The 17,700-nt window shown below is 40.1% G+C and overlaps 1 protein-coding gene across 4 annotated transcripts in view; it reads left to right on the top strand.

Moving 5' to 3' along the window:
• Positions 1-17,700, top strand: part of SULF1 (sulfatase 1) — a 133,713-nt gene that overhangs the window by 13,172 nt on the left and 102,841 nt on the right. For all 4 annotated transcript variants that reach the window (XM_088471478.1, XM_088471476.1, XM_088471477.1 and 1 more), the window contains one exon: positions 8,090-8,191. The gene's annotated coding sequence lies outside the window, so the exon portion shown is untranslated. The remainder of the gene's footprint in view (positions 1-8,089; positions 8,192-17,700) is intronic.

The raw sequence follows: 17,700 nt of genomic DNA, 5'->3' as shown, positions 1-17,700 counted from the left end.
CAGACAGTCTGACGGTGTCTGGCACTCAGACAGTGGGGGGTTATGTAATAGGTTCCGAGATGAACAGAGCAAAATGACAATCAGTTTTAATGCTGGTTTTACCTAACAGCTGATTGCCTAGTTAAATTTAGCTGAGAACTCTCTGAAATGACGCCATTTCCTTAATCTTGGAATCTATTATATAATGCCAAATGTGTGTTGTGTCAGCTTTCTGCTCTGTGACATATTCCCCCTCAGTCACCTCTCTCTGTTATCACTTGACATGCTGTAAACTTATCTACTCTCCCAGAAGTTGCGGGAGGCTCACAATTTTTTGGGTAGTTCCCCACACCCATGGAAGAGAAGGCAGATATCCGGCATCTCCTCACTTCCCAATGAAGTGGATAGGATGGGGAAATTATACAGGGAATTTGCAGGTCTTCATGGAGGGGCGGGGCTAAAATGATACATGGATCATGGAAACTACACCAAGTTTGGTCCACTTGCCAAACAAAGTGAATGGTCCTGACACCCCCCTATTCTCTCATTTATAAAATGGCCCTGTTCTTTACATGTCCTCGCTTATGGCTGACCAAGTCCCCATCTGGTGGTTGGCTAAATCCTCATCTGGTGGCTGTCCACACCTCTTAAGCTTGGATCCCCACCACTGTATTCCCTGATGGGCTCTTCATGCTCCAATCCTGCACTGTAAGGAATACATTTAACAGAACAAATATTTCTATCCTGGGACTGTCCCAGGAAGGTGGAAGCTAGATATTACACTTTCAACTGTGAGAATGCCAACAAACAATATTTCTCCTTATATACAGCACATTATGCCCTGTAATAATTCAACTAGGACTTCAAAGATTACAAATACAAAAATACATTTTATAATGTTAAAATACAGTATGAAATATTTTATCACTGTCAATCAGTTTTAATGTAAATAAGTTTCTCTTACATCATTGGTAAATGCTACTTGTCAGGATACGACCTGGGATCGGCCGCTACTTACCTCCGCGCAGGCGTCCTTGAGCTTAGGTGTTCAGTCGCTGGGAGTGGAGGTGAGTGGTGTCTGAGTATTCTCCCCGGGGTCTGCTAGGGCTTTTGAACATGCGTCCTGGTTTCCGGTGTGCCGGGCATGGGCGCAGCCATGTTGGTCCATGTCATCTCCCAATGGTAGTCCTGTAGTCACTCAACTGATCCTCTGATCCAATGACCAGCTACCCAGGGGTATTTAAGTCTGACTCCAGGAACAGGTAACTGCTGTTCAACTTCGCTGTTCCAGTGACTGTGAGACTCACCAGTGTTGCTCTGTGTTATTTCCTGCAGAGTGTTGCTTCAGCCTAGTCACAGTTTTCCAGGATTACCTGTATTAGCTTCTATGCTAATTCTCAGTCTAAGACTTTAGTTCTCTCTCAGAAATCCAGTGTTTTATGTTATTTTTCCTGTGTGTCTAGTATTCTGCTAGCTCTACTGCAGCTTCCCTGTGTTACTGTGGTGTCCGGTTTCCTGCTAATTTCTAGTTAGTTCTCAGCTGGATCTATAGCAATCCCCAGTACATGCCTGTGCCCACTTCTCTCTGTGTCTCTCTGTGCAAATCAGCACCTGAATCTGTAGCAGTTCCCAGTACATTTCCCTGTGGTCTTAAGCAAGCCTGCGACTAGGATCTCTTCATTCTCAAGTTCATTTCAAGTGCTCGAGTATTCCGTTCATCTCCAGTGTTCAAGTATTTAGTTCATCACCAGTGTTCAAGTTTTCTGTTCCTCTCTAGTGTTCAAGTATTCCATTCATCACCAATGTTCAAGTATTTTGTTCATCACCAGTGTTCAAGTTTTCCGTTCATCACCAGTCTTCAAGTATTCCATTCATCACCAGTGCTCAAGTATTTAGTTCATCACTAGTGTTCAAGTATTCCGTTCATCACCAGTGTTCAAGTATTTAGTTCATATCCAGTGTTCAAGTGTTCAGTGCATCTCCAGTCTTCAAGTTCCGTGCATCTCCAGTGTTCAAGTATTTAGATAATCTTCAATATTCAAGTATCCAGCTCATCTTCAGTATTCCAGTATTAGTTTATATACTATTCATTAATCTAGTTCCGGTCTTTCTGCCATTCCCAAGTACCTGTCCAGAGGGCCGCGACCTACACACTTGGTGTGGCGAAACCCATATCCCAACTGGAAGGGTCACTGGTGAAGATCACCAAGTGGGTTAGACTCTGCGCCCCTGGGCAAGTCTAGCCAAACCTGGGTTTTGCTGCAATATGGCGACCTACCTGTCACTCACCTTCTTGTTCCCTAGTCAACCTACCCCCTGGCTTCTACTCTACGGTTCGTGACACTACTGTTGCATTAGCAGTGTACTAATAATAGATGTCATAAGGAGTTAGCAGTACTTGGAAGCAGTACTTTCTGACGCTTGAAACAGGATTGTTGCTAGGCAATGCATCATTAAAAAGTAGTTTACATTAATGCTTTAATGCTTAATAATGCTTAATATCACTAAACCCTTGATCTCTTCCAAAGTTTGTACAATGTCTTTGGTCATTTGGGAAAATATCTTTCATTTTCCAATCATTCTAAATCTCAGCGAACAAATCTATATTGGACTACATGGGTATCAGTTTATTCCAGGGGCTTCCCAAACTCTGTCCTCAAGGCACCCTAAAATTCCAGGGGGTATATTTACTAAAGATCGATTTTAGATTCTGTTCTATTTGCCATTCGATTTCGGTTTGATTTCCAATTGATTCTGATATTGTGGATTTACTAAAGCCAAAATCGAATGTCGAATCGAACAGAAAACAGAATTTCACTAATAATCGAATCTAGGCAAAATATCACTGTTTTCCAATAGTCAAATATAGGATCCCTTCATTTACTAACATTCAATTTGCAAATCGAACGTAAATAGAATTCAAAATCGAACTTCAAATCCCCAAATGAATAGAATAATGAGAGACAGTCGATTTGAGCTTCTAAACACCATTCTGTTGCCTAGAAATTGATTGTGATGCCTTTAAAAGTTCCCAAAAGCATGTGGTGCAGTCTGGCTGTAGGAATAATGGCTGCTCAAGGCTAAGCTATGCTGTGCACCTACCTGCGGTATCAGGGGCATAACTAGCTCTTTGGGTGCCCCATAGCAAAGGTGCATACAGCCCACCCCCCTCTCCCCCATGGTGGGATTCAGCTGGCAAAACCAGGCGAACAAAAAAAATTTTTTTTTTAAATTATATGTATATACACATGTATACAGTATATATCCATATAAATGTATATATACACATGTATACTGTATATATCCATATAAATGTATGGATATATACAGTATATATTTAAGATGAGCATATTATATTTATGAATAAATTATAAATCACTTTCACTTTTCTAGAGTGTGCACAAGTGTTTCCAAATTTTTCCCCTGTTAATTAGTGTGCATGTGATACATTTGGCCCAATAGGAAGTAAAGAGTAAGTTGAGTTCAATTTTGCATTCTATTTTGCATTCGATGTCAATGGGAATTGGAGGTTCGATTTTAGAAGGGATTTCATAAACTGAACACAAAATCCCTTTTTAAAATAGACCAAAATCGAATTTGATTTTAAAATGGAATGCAAAATAGATTATTAGTAAATGTGGGATTTTGCAAGTTCGATTTAAATTTGATTTCAGTCAATTTTATAGATTCATAAAATCAAATACCAAATCGAACTTTAGTAAATTTACCCCCTGGATTGTTAGGTTGTCTTGAGGACAGAGTTTGGGAACCTCTGCCCTATTCAACAATTCCCGCTATGCAGGGCCAATGAGGGATGTCGTTAGCGAGGGCCATGCTGCCATCGCTCCATCGCTGCCCGCTTCGGCAAGTGTGTATGCACTTGCGGATGCCGGGTCACGTCGTTCCTTAGCTCGGGCTGGGTACACATCGTCTAATATGTACCCAGCATGAGAGGTAGACTGGGTCTGCCAAACTTAACATTTTATCAGGTTTCCCATATAATAGAGCTATCTCCACTACATGCTAAAGCTGGGTACACACTGTGCAGATCACTCTGCAGATCAGATAGCTGCTCAGATTGTTGAGCCGATTATCTGATGAGTGTGCTCCCCGTACACGCTGAGCTATTTTTAGCTCAATGTGTACTTTCTTCAAGGGGAACAGGAGGTCGGGCATCTCAAGTTTTAAGCAGCTCATAAAATGCGACCTCCCAATCCGACCATTGCAGGAATGTGTGAATCAGTTTATTGGCTTTATCCTAGCAGTCTCTGTGTCCTTTTTACTATTTCTTGCCTAGTGAGAATAATAGATAATCTTAATTTCACCCAGGTTTCGACTGAAACGTTTTGTAGAGATATATTATCTTTCCAGATTTAATATAAAAAAATTTTTTTTCCCCAACTATATAATTAAATAAAAAACAACTTCATATGAAAATTTCCAAATAATGTTAATGCCTTGATCAGGGATCGTAAGACATGCATTCCATAAGCCACTCCTCAGTCTGTAGGTCATTGAATGCCTATTTAGCGGCAGAGCATAGTAAGGCTAATGGCTGTGTAGTCAATGTGTAAGGTGTTATCCTGTTACCTAATTCCAGCTTGGATAGCCCATTATATGCCCAATAACTTCAATTCTTGCTTTAGGTGCTGTGGGACAGTGGTGGTGTTCTTCAGATGTAGTGGTCTTGTACTAGGGACCATAGATTTTGGGCTAGAATGTTCATCAAAACAACAGGGATGGTTTATGAAACAAAGAGATTCCAATTTTCACCACATATAGACCACAATGTATTTCTGGTATATTTCTCACCGCTCAGCGAACCATAGCAATGTTTGGGAGACCTCAGCATGCGACAATATTGATGTATACAGGGATCAGTTGCTAATGGCCAATGAAAAATGTAACCTATACTTTCTCTGAGAACTTTAATAAAATGGCATTACACATATAATTCAGTATTTCAACAGCAAATTTGATTTGAGTTTATTCCATGACTGTCCTGGTGTGACTCCCTCCGTTCCCGTGTCCTACCCTCCTCCCCCATTTTATTATTATTTTTTATTTATTTACCTGCTCATGCCACCTTTTTTTTTTTCATTAACTTTCTATTTGTTTTTCTTACCTTTGGGATAAAAGGCTCCACATGTTTTTTTTATTTGAATTTAACTTTTGTTTTTGGTAGCTAATTGCTATTTATTTTGTGAATGTTGTATTCTTTGAAAACTTTGAGTGCCCTGAAAAAAGTAATGTTAGCAATTTGTAAATTTTAGTTTTTTAACTAGTATAGTTCTTTTTTGCAGCCTACTAGTCTACAGATTTTGTTATCTCTTCCAAGACAGCTGTTATAGCAGTAACATCTGCAAGCTATAAGGAAGTACCATAATACACCAAGTCATCCTGATGGAACAAAATTATCCAAACTATGAATTATATTTTTTAATTAAGTTTTGTATTGATAAATATTATTTTTAATTGATTTCAACATATTAAAATATTTTTTCTTTTTTTTCTCTTAGCCAATTGCTTTCATATTTTACCTATTATACATCAAATAATGATTTACCATAAAAGTAGATTAGATTGTAAAAATATAAGGATTATTTAACTAACATTACCATAACGTATGGAATATTTATGCATCCATGTGGGAGGTATAAGATTTCAAGGAAAACTGCTAAGTGCAACTTATAAACATTAGTTAAATATTTAGTTTGGCTATACTAACTCAAGAGGGAGCTGGTAGAATTATAAACAGATTCATATAATTAAAATCCAGACATCCTTTTTACAGCAGAATGCACTTGTTTGTTTCACAGTTTACTGCTAGTATGGAATTTAACAGTTTATGTTGATGTTTAAAGAAATACTCTTAGCAGTTGCCAGTTTTTAATTCTAGAAAAATTGCTTGCTCCTGTTTAGATTTCTTTTTTTTAATCCCATTATTTGTTAATTTGATGATACTAAAATGTATCTACCGTGTTTCCCCGATAATAAGACCTACCCCGAAAATAAGACCTACCCTTAATTTTGTAACCCGGTCCAAATTAAGCCCTACCCCGAAAATAAGACCTACCTGAACTCATTTTGAGCTGGGAATGCTGCAGAGACCAGTGTTCCCAGTCATGCAGTGCGCGGGTGACGTCATGATGTCACCCGTGCGCTGAGGATCCTGTGCGTTCGCGCCTGCTGGATCATGTTAGATCCAGTCAGCGCGCAGGTGAGAGCGACATCCCGGACGGCGGCGAGTCAAGTAAGTGCACTGCAATAAGGGACCCTGCTACAGGGGGGGGCCTGCATAAGCGGCACTTCTACAAGGGGGCCTGCAAGGGGGGGCATGCATAAGCGGCACTTCTACAAGGGGGCCTGCAAGGGGGGGCATGCATAAGCGCTGCGGAATATGTGTGCGCTATATAAATAACTGATAATAATAATAATAATAATAATAATAATAATAATAATAATAATAATAAGGGGCACTTCTACAAGGGGGCCTGCAAGGGGGTGGCCTGCATAAGGTGCACTTCTGCAAAGGGGGGCCTGCATAAGGGGCACTTCTACTAGGGGGCCTGCATAAGGGGCATTGCTGTCAATATTAATTAATATAAGACCTACCCCGAAAATAAGCCCTATGGTGTTTTTTTTAACAAAAAAAAAATAAGACAGTGTCTTATTATCGGGGAAACACGGTAGTAGTAAGTAGACATTTTATTCTTCTAGAAGCATAGTGGCAGCATTATTACATAGTTGCCAAATGTCTCTAATTCCTAGGGACAGCTCCAGATAACATTCATGCCTATAATTGTCGCTGGATTATAGCATTGACCACCTGCATAACTGAATTCCCCGTTTCCTGCCGCTAGATGTAATCCTTACCATCAGCTCTATGTTCTGAGTTGTATAAATTCATATTTATTGAAGAGGCGTAATTAAATTATATAAAGTATGTTATAATAAAAATATCAGGAAACCTGAAATGGCAAGGATTGTAGTACAGAGAGGTCCGCTGAGACAGGGCGCCTGTGATGTGCTTCAGTTCGCTGGCTCTGCAGTAAAGCACCCATGGAAACTATCTGAAAATGTTTGCAACTATGTTAATGATAAATGTTAATAACTTTTTAATGTCAGATAATTATTTCTAAACGTGTTCAATTCAACATGAAGATTGACAAGCGTTTAAATTTTCCTAAACTTTCAGGATTTTCCTAAGCTCATTGTAAACAAAGGGTAGCATTTAATCCTGGAAAAGTGGATCTCCTGGATTTTCCAAAGTAGTCCCTGGTTTCGCCTATAACATTTGCAAACTTAGAAAATTCACTTTCCCATAATTCAGACTGTACAAAATTGTTGGATTAAAAATATATAGAGTTGAGTCATATAACATTTTTGATGCATGTGTTATTAAAAAATTAAACATCATGTCAAATCTTTAGGCGTAAATAAACCAGTGATATGGCATTATTTACACCTTGCCATATGCATCAAAGGATATATTGTCTTTGCATGGGTGAAACAGTGCGTGTTCTGCTGCGATTCCTGCTTTGTAACACCAGTTTAGGAAGGCCTTTACAAATAGAATTTTTTTTTTAAATAATTGGTGCTATAAATAAGTTTTTTAGGCTGTAAGTTTTTTATATGAATTAGCTCATTTCCACCCCAAAAAAGTTTTCTTTTTTTTTTTGAGGGCAAAAGCATTTTGGGGAATGGTCCCGGACTGCCTACAGAGTAGACCAGCGTCTCAGATCCAGCCACTTCCCCAGAGATGTTTTTGGTCTGGGGGCTCGAAGCCTCGATTTGCTATGAGTTGTGTTATTGTGACCTAGTGCACTACTCTGCAGTGCCATGAATTCAAGCCATGGTGACGAGATTCACAGCGCCACCCCCGCACACCTCCCACGGGCCTGTGGCTTCTCCCGAGCGGCTTGGGTAAAAAGCCTTTATTTCCATGCATGCATCAGAGCCAATTTTAAATTCAGTTCTACTGGAAATCCTATATTGCATGTGTTTTGTGTTAATTTATGTTAATTAGAGTAATCCTCGTAATATGTGAAAGTTACCAGGTCGCTGCATACTATGTTCTGATATATATCTTTATTTTTTATTTCTCTAGGAAAATATTCTACTCATTTGGGGATATACTTGTGCCAGACGTTATACAAAAATCATGATTATTTTTTAAAGAGTTCACTTGTCAGTAGGCATCTCTAAGCAGGTAAGTCTGATTAGCTTTGTTGTCTACAATAATAATTAAGAGGCTTTCTACCATTGAATAGTGAGATCATATAAGATAAACGAAATGACTGTATAGGAGTGGAGAGGGTTAAACTTCCTAGGCTGGGGGCAGACCAGTGTGAGGAATCATGTGATAATTAGGGCCAATGGGTTTTTAGGGTTGTAGGTTATAGCAGGGATATTAGAGATTGTTGGAGGCGGAGTCAGCCTCTTTTGTTCCTGTCTTCCCACCCTCCCTCCCTAAAGTTTATTTTTATGGGCTCTTTTTGATTTGGGTTTGGTGATTGTTTCGTTGGCTATTTTAGGCGGGAAAGAACGGCAGGTTACCTATTAGCACTGTGAATATTTGTTTACTCATTGTTTTGCTCACCTTCGTTGACTCATAAAGTCTGCTGGACCACCCTGCCGGGGGCAGCATCATCACCTTACCGGGTGGGTAGTCAAGATAGAAGGCTTGAGCGTATTGTGTTGTGGTTGGAGTGTTTATAGTGTTAGGCTTGGGCTGTTGTTAGCCGTTCTTTCTTTGCCACCATATTTAAATTAATTTAATTAATATAGTAACTAATTCATTATATGTTTTTAAATAAATAGCTAACAAATTCTGCCAAATACAAGTCTCCGTGTCTTTATTTCAATTAAGTATGTTATTGTCACTGATTCACACGCAGGTCAATCCTCAGACGATGGGAAGTTTAATGTGTAAATAGCCACAGATCAGACATATCCATAATTTACCAACCAAGATCAGCGATACAGCTAGGAGTATCTAGGTGTTTGCCAAGATGCCAGGGTATAGGAGGCACCTAAAACAATGAATGAAGGACATGTCACCAATTCACTGTAAAGCTGGGTACACATTATATGACGGTGTGACCCAGCGATGCGATATAATGATACATTTCATCACCGTACACACTATATGATCCGGCGTACAGTGGACGCAATGTATAGCTACATGCTGCATGTGATTATACCGCATCAGCCGTGGAATCACCCCATCTGATGTGCAGTACAGCAAATGGGATGATTCAATGAATCACAGATTTGGCATACACACTATACGATGTGTATGATATATCGTTCTGATCAACGTCGGGAACAATATATCAGATGATAGATCGCATAGTGTATACCCAGCTTAAGTGCTGCCAGCCTGGTAACATAAAGGGGCAACATCTGGTAGCCTCTTAATTGTGACGCTGACGTCTGTGCCCCTCCATGTTTGTATTGGGCTGGAGGTGTGTGGCTGGGCTGTGATGTCACTAGAAAGGGAAGGGGCATCTAGTGAGCCAAGAATACCTGTATTGGTCCTATTACCAATGTAAAACTTCAACTTGGAATGCAGAAAAGTTTTGAGTTCTGAAAGAAAGGGGATTTGAGTAAATGATTTTATGAAAGTGTTCACATATTCCAGATTAAAAATGGCGAATGCGACGAACATCTCATCTTTTGTTTTCCTGCTATATATAACAGAAGTCTGACACATGATACAATCCAAACTGCAATCATTTATTATTTGTCACAGATTTATGTCTGTAGCATAGGTCAAATAAATAAGTCCCATTTCAGAACTTCTCTCTGACTCAGCAATATGAATCTACAGTTCATTTCTTGCTATAACACATAAAAGTCAGCATAAAGGTGAGCATACATGGTTAATATATACTGTATGCTAATTAGCAGTAGCGGAGGCCTACAGAAAGGGGAAGATGATGGATTACCAGAGAATAACCTATACACCAGTGTGTTGAATCCTTTTGTCATGCTTGCTTACAAAGAGCTAGTCAGTCTGGTCAAAAAGAAAAAGGAAGGAAATAGCCAAATAGCAGAAGTATTGATAATGATATCAGCAGAAGATAAGAGAAATGTCTGTTGGCTTTGTCATGGCAGAGGGACGCTTATTATATTTGGACAAATTACATCCTATTACAGTGTACGCATAATATAAGGTGTCTTATATCTATGTAACACTTCCATTTACCATTTATCAGACTAAAAATCTATTTCACAATAATACATTCATAACGTCACTGATTGGGAATAACTATTTGCTGTATTTGTATAAAATGAATATTATGCTATCTCTAAACCGTTGTGTTGTCTGGTCTCTATAAGGATCTTCAGATTAGCGAGATATATATATCAATATATATATATCAATATATATATATATATATATATATATATATATATGGCAATTGATAAAGAATGCACTCACCAGGACTTCTCTCAGGTTCCAAAAAGTTGGAGAAAAACCTACTTTAATGTTCACAACATGGTAAAATACATATAGTTGTCCAGATAATACTGTGCAACTGATTTGACTGACATTTGAACACATATTAACATAAAACAAATCTGAAAAGACCACTCAGCAATAAACACACAACAGCATTGAGTGTGGATATTATTTTCTTGAGTGTATGATCCAGGCAAGCAGTTTTGGGAAAAAAGCTATGGTGTACGCATAAAAATCTATAGGAAATAACTAAAACAAGGGCGCATATTAAAAAGACTATCTCCAAATTATTTCTTAGAAATAAAACCATTCATAATCCAGACAATAAATAATCTGAATGAAAGTGGATATGTGTCCGAATGAGATACCATCCTTAAAGCTGTGCTACCACCAAAATGTTGATAACTTGCTGGTTAACCTAGCCATGGAGGCTGCTCTATGCAGTCATTTGTCCCAGAGCTCAGTGATTCTTATCACAGTGCCAGCTGTTTGGCACTGCAGAGTGTGGGATTTTGTCAGTTGGAGGACCAATTATTGCGGACACAGTTAAGGTGGCCCACACCCAGGCCAAAGCTTCCAGGAGCTCAGCCACATTCAGTTAGTGTCCAAATTGGACATGATCTGGCAATTCAAGAGCACAGCCCTAGCGTCTGTATCACTGGTGCCTGTTAGTACAGTATGGTGGCGTATCTATAATGGGCCCCCAAGTCCAGGGGGGCCCCGCACCGCACACACTGCACCCATATTCTTTTTAAACTTACCTGTCCGAGGTCCCGCGTCGGGTGTCACTGCTGCTCAGAACACCGGAAAAATGGCCGCCGCGGCCATTTTCCAGCATTCTGCGCATGCGCAGTAGACTCCGGGCACACTCTAGTGCCCAGAGTCTACTAATGCTCCGGTGGCTGGCCAGCCGCGTCAGTCGGCTGCCAGCCACCAGGGAGAGAGGAGGGTGCCCCGCACGAGGAGTGCACACGGGCCCCCTCCTCTCTTAAAACGCCCCTGCCGTGGTCATCTTCTGAATACATTTACCAACATCACTGTCTTATCAATTTATTTATGCCAGATCATTATTGACCAAGCTTGGGCCACACATGCCACTATATGTGTGGCTAGTTTTAGGCAGCATGACAAGAGTAAATATTTGAACCCTCTGGATAACTAATATTTGCTCAACATATATTTGGAATGTCTCTACAAAGGGTTAAGCATCTTTCGGGAGACATCATTACTTTCATAATCAGCTGAGTTATGGCTGTCTGTGATTTTATGAATAACTTTTCTTGTTAGTGCTTTCCAAGTATGTTAGTGGAGTCAGACTGCGTTGTTCTTCAAACAGATTTCTGAATGTTAAGGTCTAAATACTACTGTTAAATAAGGATAAATTACTGCTTTTTAAAAATATAGTGCAAGAAACAAAAAATGTCCTGTTAAGTTTACATGAGTCATGGGAACTTTTCTCCTTGGCTATATCCCAATATATTCCCAATATAGCTAGTACTGCCAAAATCAAGAACTGGATGAAAAGTTGGTTGTGGGAAATATGATTTGGGATGCCCTTATTAATGCAGTGTGTTTTTCGGTTTCTGTGGTGACTCCTTCTTGCCCTTCTTGGAACAGAGAATAATAATTAGAAAACAAATATAGTCAGTCAATAGCTTCCTACGTTACTGTTTAACGCTTTTTCTCACCTGTTTTTATTTTGCTTGAGTGAAACAACAGGGACGCCCAAGGTTCATATATATTTCTGACTAAGCATGATGAGAGATGAATTGCTTGAGCTGTTTTAAATAGGATGTAGTTATGAGACCGGCGTACCAGCATGAAGTTAGCCATCTTCAGGTCAGCTCTAAATATTTGGGAGAATTGAAGCGACAGTGAACATTGATGTATTGGCAAGAGCATTCTCACTGCACTCCCGAGACATATTCTATGACATCTTCAGACGCTATAAGTAGATTGGTTCTGAATGATCACATGTGATCATGACCGAAGAAACGGCTACCCACACCTACAGAAGTTCAGTTAATGTCTAATTCATGTATGACACAGAGAGGGACCGAAACATTTTAAGAGCTTATTTATTTTTCTGAAGAATGTCTTGTGGCAAATAAGATATTGCTCAGGGTGTACTATAATTGATACACTGGTCAAAACCGAATGACAGGTGCAGCAGCTGACTCTCTATGGAGAATGCAGAGTGCCATGCTGTTGCATTGAAAAGTAAAATGAAATCCAATTGCCAACACTGCACAGAATTGGTATTTAATGCCGGCGGCTGAATAGCTGCTGGATCAAATACCGACAGCGGAACCCCGACGGACCTAATTCCTGACTGGGGCTGGTAAGTAACCTAACCCTCCCCTCTCCCCTCTAACCCTAACCCTCCTTTAGTGGTCCCTAACCCTAACCTCCGCTCTAGTGCCTAACCCTAACCTTCCCCTCGTTAGTGCCTAAACCAATCCCCCCTTCCTGCACTCTAAGCCTAACCCTCCCTGGGGGGTGCCTGACCCTAACCCTGACCCCCCCTTTTCCAACCGTAACCCTCCTGGGGGTTGCCTAACTCTAAGTCCCCCCGGGGGTCCCTAAATGGCTACTTAAGGCTTTGTGTATAGAATAGATACACCCTTGTGGTAATGATGATGGTCAGCAGCATCAGCACATGTCTTCATGTTAAAAAAAACACCCCCACCCCAGTTCACTGAGGCTCATAGTCCGAGTGAGTTACCACTAATAAGGAGACTAACAGCGTGGTGTCCATGCGCAAAAGCCACAACCAGCACCAGTCTATGTTAGACTGGGCTAGTCACACTGTAACTGGGAGACTTGCATTATGTGCTCCCCCATGTCCCCATGCTGGGCAACACGGGGCTAAATTCCCTAGGAGAACATCTACCATCTTTATTTTACTTTTGCATACTTTGGGACCTCCTTTTCTTCTATCCTGAAGTCATTCATCAGTAAAAAAAAAATAACAACCCTGTCAGGTGATGCAGGACGTCCTCCTAACGATGCAAATGAATGAGAAGGTGCTTATTCGCGAATCACTGCAGCTTGCTTTTGATTGGCTAGATAGTGAGACAACTGCCACTTATACACCCCACATGGGCTGTGATTGAACTACATTGCAGTAAATTACTTTATATATCTTACCCATTGGATTACTTCAAGACGTAACAAAGAAGATCCCATTATTTTTAGGAGTAAAATAAAGATTAAAGCATTTGTTGTACAGTATACTGTATATGTGACCTGTTCCTGTTGCATATTTATATAGAACTTCTGGAGTCAGCAGAGGTTGCCCACACTCCTTCTGCTGCCAATTTAAAATAGATTTGACGGAGCCTGAGAAATGCTACTGTATGCAGCAACCTTTGGGGTTCCTACTATGGGACACACCAGAGACAGAATGGGGCTCTAAATCAGCCCTTGCATTCTCTTCTGTGTTCACGGAAAAGCGGGCGTGGCCTCATCTAACGGGGCGTGGTCTTGCCTCACAGGGTGTGGTTACATTCGCTGCGAGTCATGGGGGCCTGATCTCACGCCAAGCTCAGCCAAGCAGAACGCAGGGAGGCGGAGCTGCTCGGCCAGGCTTTCAGAACGAACCGGCCCATCAGCCCTTCTGACATTTGCCAGAAGTGCCAGATGGCCAGTCCGATTCTGGGACACACCAGGTTACTGAATTGTATATTGTAAGTGGTAGTGCAGCTTTAACAGACAGTTATCGATAAGGGGTCAGGAAACATCTCACTGACATTGTAGCTCCATGATACTTTATGCCAAGCCCCTGTGAGTGTGGTACAGTATAAAGGTTTCCATGTTGTAACATGTGATTTTGATTAATTGTGACCGCATCACTCGCATGTTTCATGTATCTAAAAACCAGGTGAAGTACTGTAGTCATAGAAAAATAAAGCATCAGCCAAAGACTAGCAGTCTCATTCTTCAGCAGTATTGTCTATCAGAGACTTGTCCTACCTATATAAAGCAAATAGAATTCATTTAGTCAGGAGAACAATAAAATATAAAAGAAAGTGATTAAATAAACTGTGATTTAAAAAGTGACCTTGTATAATGTCTCGCACTGTCTATACTACTGTCATAGGAAGCGACGCACAAAAAATACTTAATAATAAAGAGTTTATCTTGACTGTGTAACAGCAGGATGCTTACTGAATGAAAGGATTTTCTATAGAGACATTTCTTAAGGTTTTCTAAGTTTAAACATGTTTCTTTTTTTAATCTGAAATTACAAAGATAACATGTATTTTTCAGTCAGGACCTTACTGTTATCATTTGCATTCATCTTTCTGTGCTACTGACGGAAGGATATTATTTGTTTGCACATGTTTTAAGTAGTTATTGCTAGTGTAAGATTAATGTGCGCATAGACTTTGATAGCAGTTGTTAAATCAGTGTTTTCTTTTAGCCAGAATGACAAGTTGGTTTTGTGTTTGTGACTCAGCTGAATAGTGTCTGTGCTCTGGGTTAGAATATCTCCCATTCATTGACTTGTTACATAGTGTACGTTCTCTACTTAGGGAGCAATTAGTGATTGTGCAATAACCTGAAGCCATTTAAGGGCATATGTGTAGCCACATTGATATGGAATATGTACAATTACGGACATGAAGTGAAAGTGCTGGGTCATATTTTGCTATATTGCATATAGCTAAATTAAATTATAGGTAACTTTATATGTTTGCCGCTGATATCAATTAACTTAGCATGTTAGCTGGAGCTCAATTAAATAGTGTTTTGTAAAAATGTATGCATGCGGTGTTTCAAATGGTACTTGAAGATCCTGATTCTGTGCATGTGCCAATGCTTTTCCGTTCACCCATGGCATTCTACTTCTGTCATCATAATATCCACGCGACATTATAGGTGCAAAAGATCTGTCAGAAACAAGTGTCTTATCTCCATCTGAACGCTACGATCACACGTAGAAGTTAAATTACCGCCCAAGACACTCCAATGACTCTCCCACAAAATGGGGCTGTTCCTGCGAGCACTTGGTCGCAGCCCGGTTACCACCCAGAAATGCCAGTTTCATGGAAAGTGTGATCCGTTCAGCAGACCGATCAATCCAATATGGCTGATCTAGCACATGTGCACTCACCGATTTCTTTCTTCCGCACCTGTGTCTGACTCAGAATCAGCCACGACAAGAACAACCTGCTCTGTAGGTCAGTCGCACATAGGCTAACTTAGTGTAGGCTAAACTTAGTTTAGTGCGTGCAGGCAGCATGGCGGGCTTATCTATGACGCATTGTGAATACTCACATCCTCTAGATTTCAGACAGATCTCTTGCATCAACTATAGGGCTAGTGCAAGTGCATGCTGATCGTGATGATGGCACTATGAAGAAGCATTAATGTGTGTAACTCAGCATACGGGAGAATACCCACATTCAGTTCCAATACCAGGGGGTAAATTTAAAATTTTTTTAATTTTTTAGAAGTGGAGATGTTGCCCATAGCAGCCAATCAGATTCTAGCTATTATCTTCTAGAAGGTACTAGTTAAATGTTAAGTAGAATATAATTATTTGCTATGGGCAACATCTCCATTTCTAAAAACTCTCACTTTAGTAAATATACCCGTCGGAGTGCGAGTGCAATTGCGGCCGACTTGCGTGCCACACTGATCCGGCCCTTCTATTAACATACATCTTGTTGCCTACGCTGCCTGCTTTGTGCAGGCAAATACAGCATTTAAGTGCATATGGAGCACTCTCCTTTATAACACCACTCTCATTGGACACAAGATGTTTTCTGATCATTAATTTGATCCTAAATTGCTGTTTTTATGCAGCCACTCTTACTGTAACCCCAGTTTGGGACCATGACTTAAGATGGCCTTTTAATGAGTAAGCAATGTACTTTATTTACATAGAATGATTTCATTCATGCTGCCTATGCATCAGACCAAGTGAATGTATTAATATTAGTTTACACAAGGTTAAAAGGTTTCTTGTGAATAAATGGTCAGCTTAATCTGCCAGAGACTACAAGAACGGATTTGTGATTGTACAGACCCTACCTTCTGGATTAATGTCTGTGTCAGACTGATTCTGTGCAAAGTAGATTTAGTGTAACTGTGGGCTTGTAAGGTGCTATTCACCAGAAGCTAAGGTCACATGACTTCAGACCCTGACAGTGCATGCAGTGACAAGTTGCTTCTCTGTTGAGTAAAGGACTTTGTAGCATTCATCCAATAAAGCTGGCAAACTACAGTGTCTGCCCTGAGCAGCAGTATCCCTCAGAGTATTCTGCACAGAAGTTTGAGTAACCACCAGGCTTCAAATCTATAGCTTTATTTAGTTCAGACCCTAAGAGGAGTCTGCGTGCTGCTGCCCTAACTAGAAAACTAAAAAAATCCTTAGTTGACCACGTGCACGGTGGATTGCTGTTTTCCCGCAGACTTGTTAAAGTTACTGCAGAACATAATGATGGTAACGGTAATGTTGATTATACAGAGCTAATGTTTTGTCTAGTCAGTGTTAATGTGGAAAATGTAGGATGTTTTTTGTAGAATACCTATTTATCTTTAACAAAAAAAAAAAAAACAAGTAGGGTTTTTATTCTATTTAGGTGTGCTTGACTGGGGGTCATTGTATTCATTCTGCAAAAATATGGTTCAGATATTTGCAACTATTGCAGAATTGCTCCTGTCACTCGAGAAATTAACAGTCTTCTGTATTGACCCTGGAAATATGATTAAAAGACTGTGGAGCCTTTTTTCCCTCCTTTTTGGATTTAAATTTCAAATTTCTGATCCCCCATAGACACTTTTATCAGTTTTTACAACTCAGACATTTCCACAGCAAAGTCAAATACCAATTATCCAGTTGAAGTAAGCATCATGGGCTAATATCCACTTTATTTGCTTTGCAGAGCTTCAAAACTCTGAATCCACCCCAAGGGACCCTCACAAGTTAGCATGAGTGTCAGATATGGGAACATCTTTGGTTGATGAGGATTGGCAAGAAATTCAAACAAACACTTTTCCCAGCTCATTTTAGGAGAGATGTATCAAACCTTCAAGAGAGTTAAAGTAGAGAAGTTACCCATAGCAACCATCAATATAGCTATTATTTATCTATCAAGGTCTATAAAATTACAGTTAGAAACTGTTTGGTTGCTATGAGCTTCTGTATCGCTGGTACTATGGGGGTTTATGTATCAAGCAGTGAAAAGAGTGGAGAGGTTGACCAGTGGAGACGATGCCCATAGCAACCAATCAGCTTT

The sequence above is a fragment of the Taudactylus pleione genome, unplaced genomic scaffold, assembly GCF_031769625.1.
Source record: "Taudactylus pleione unplaced genomic scaffold, aTauple2 ptg000114l, whole genome shotgun sequence".
Classification (NCBI taxonomy): domain Eukaryota; kingdom Metazoa; phylum Chordata; class Amphibia; order Anura; family Myobatrachidae; genus Taudactylus; species Taudactylus pleione.
This window is presented reverse-complemented; position numbering and strand designations above follow the sequence as displayed.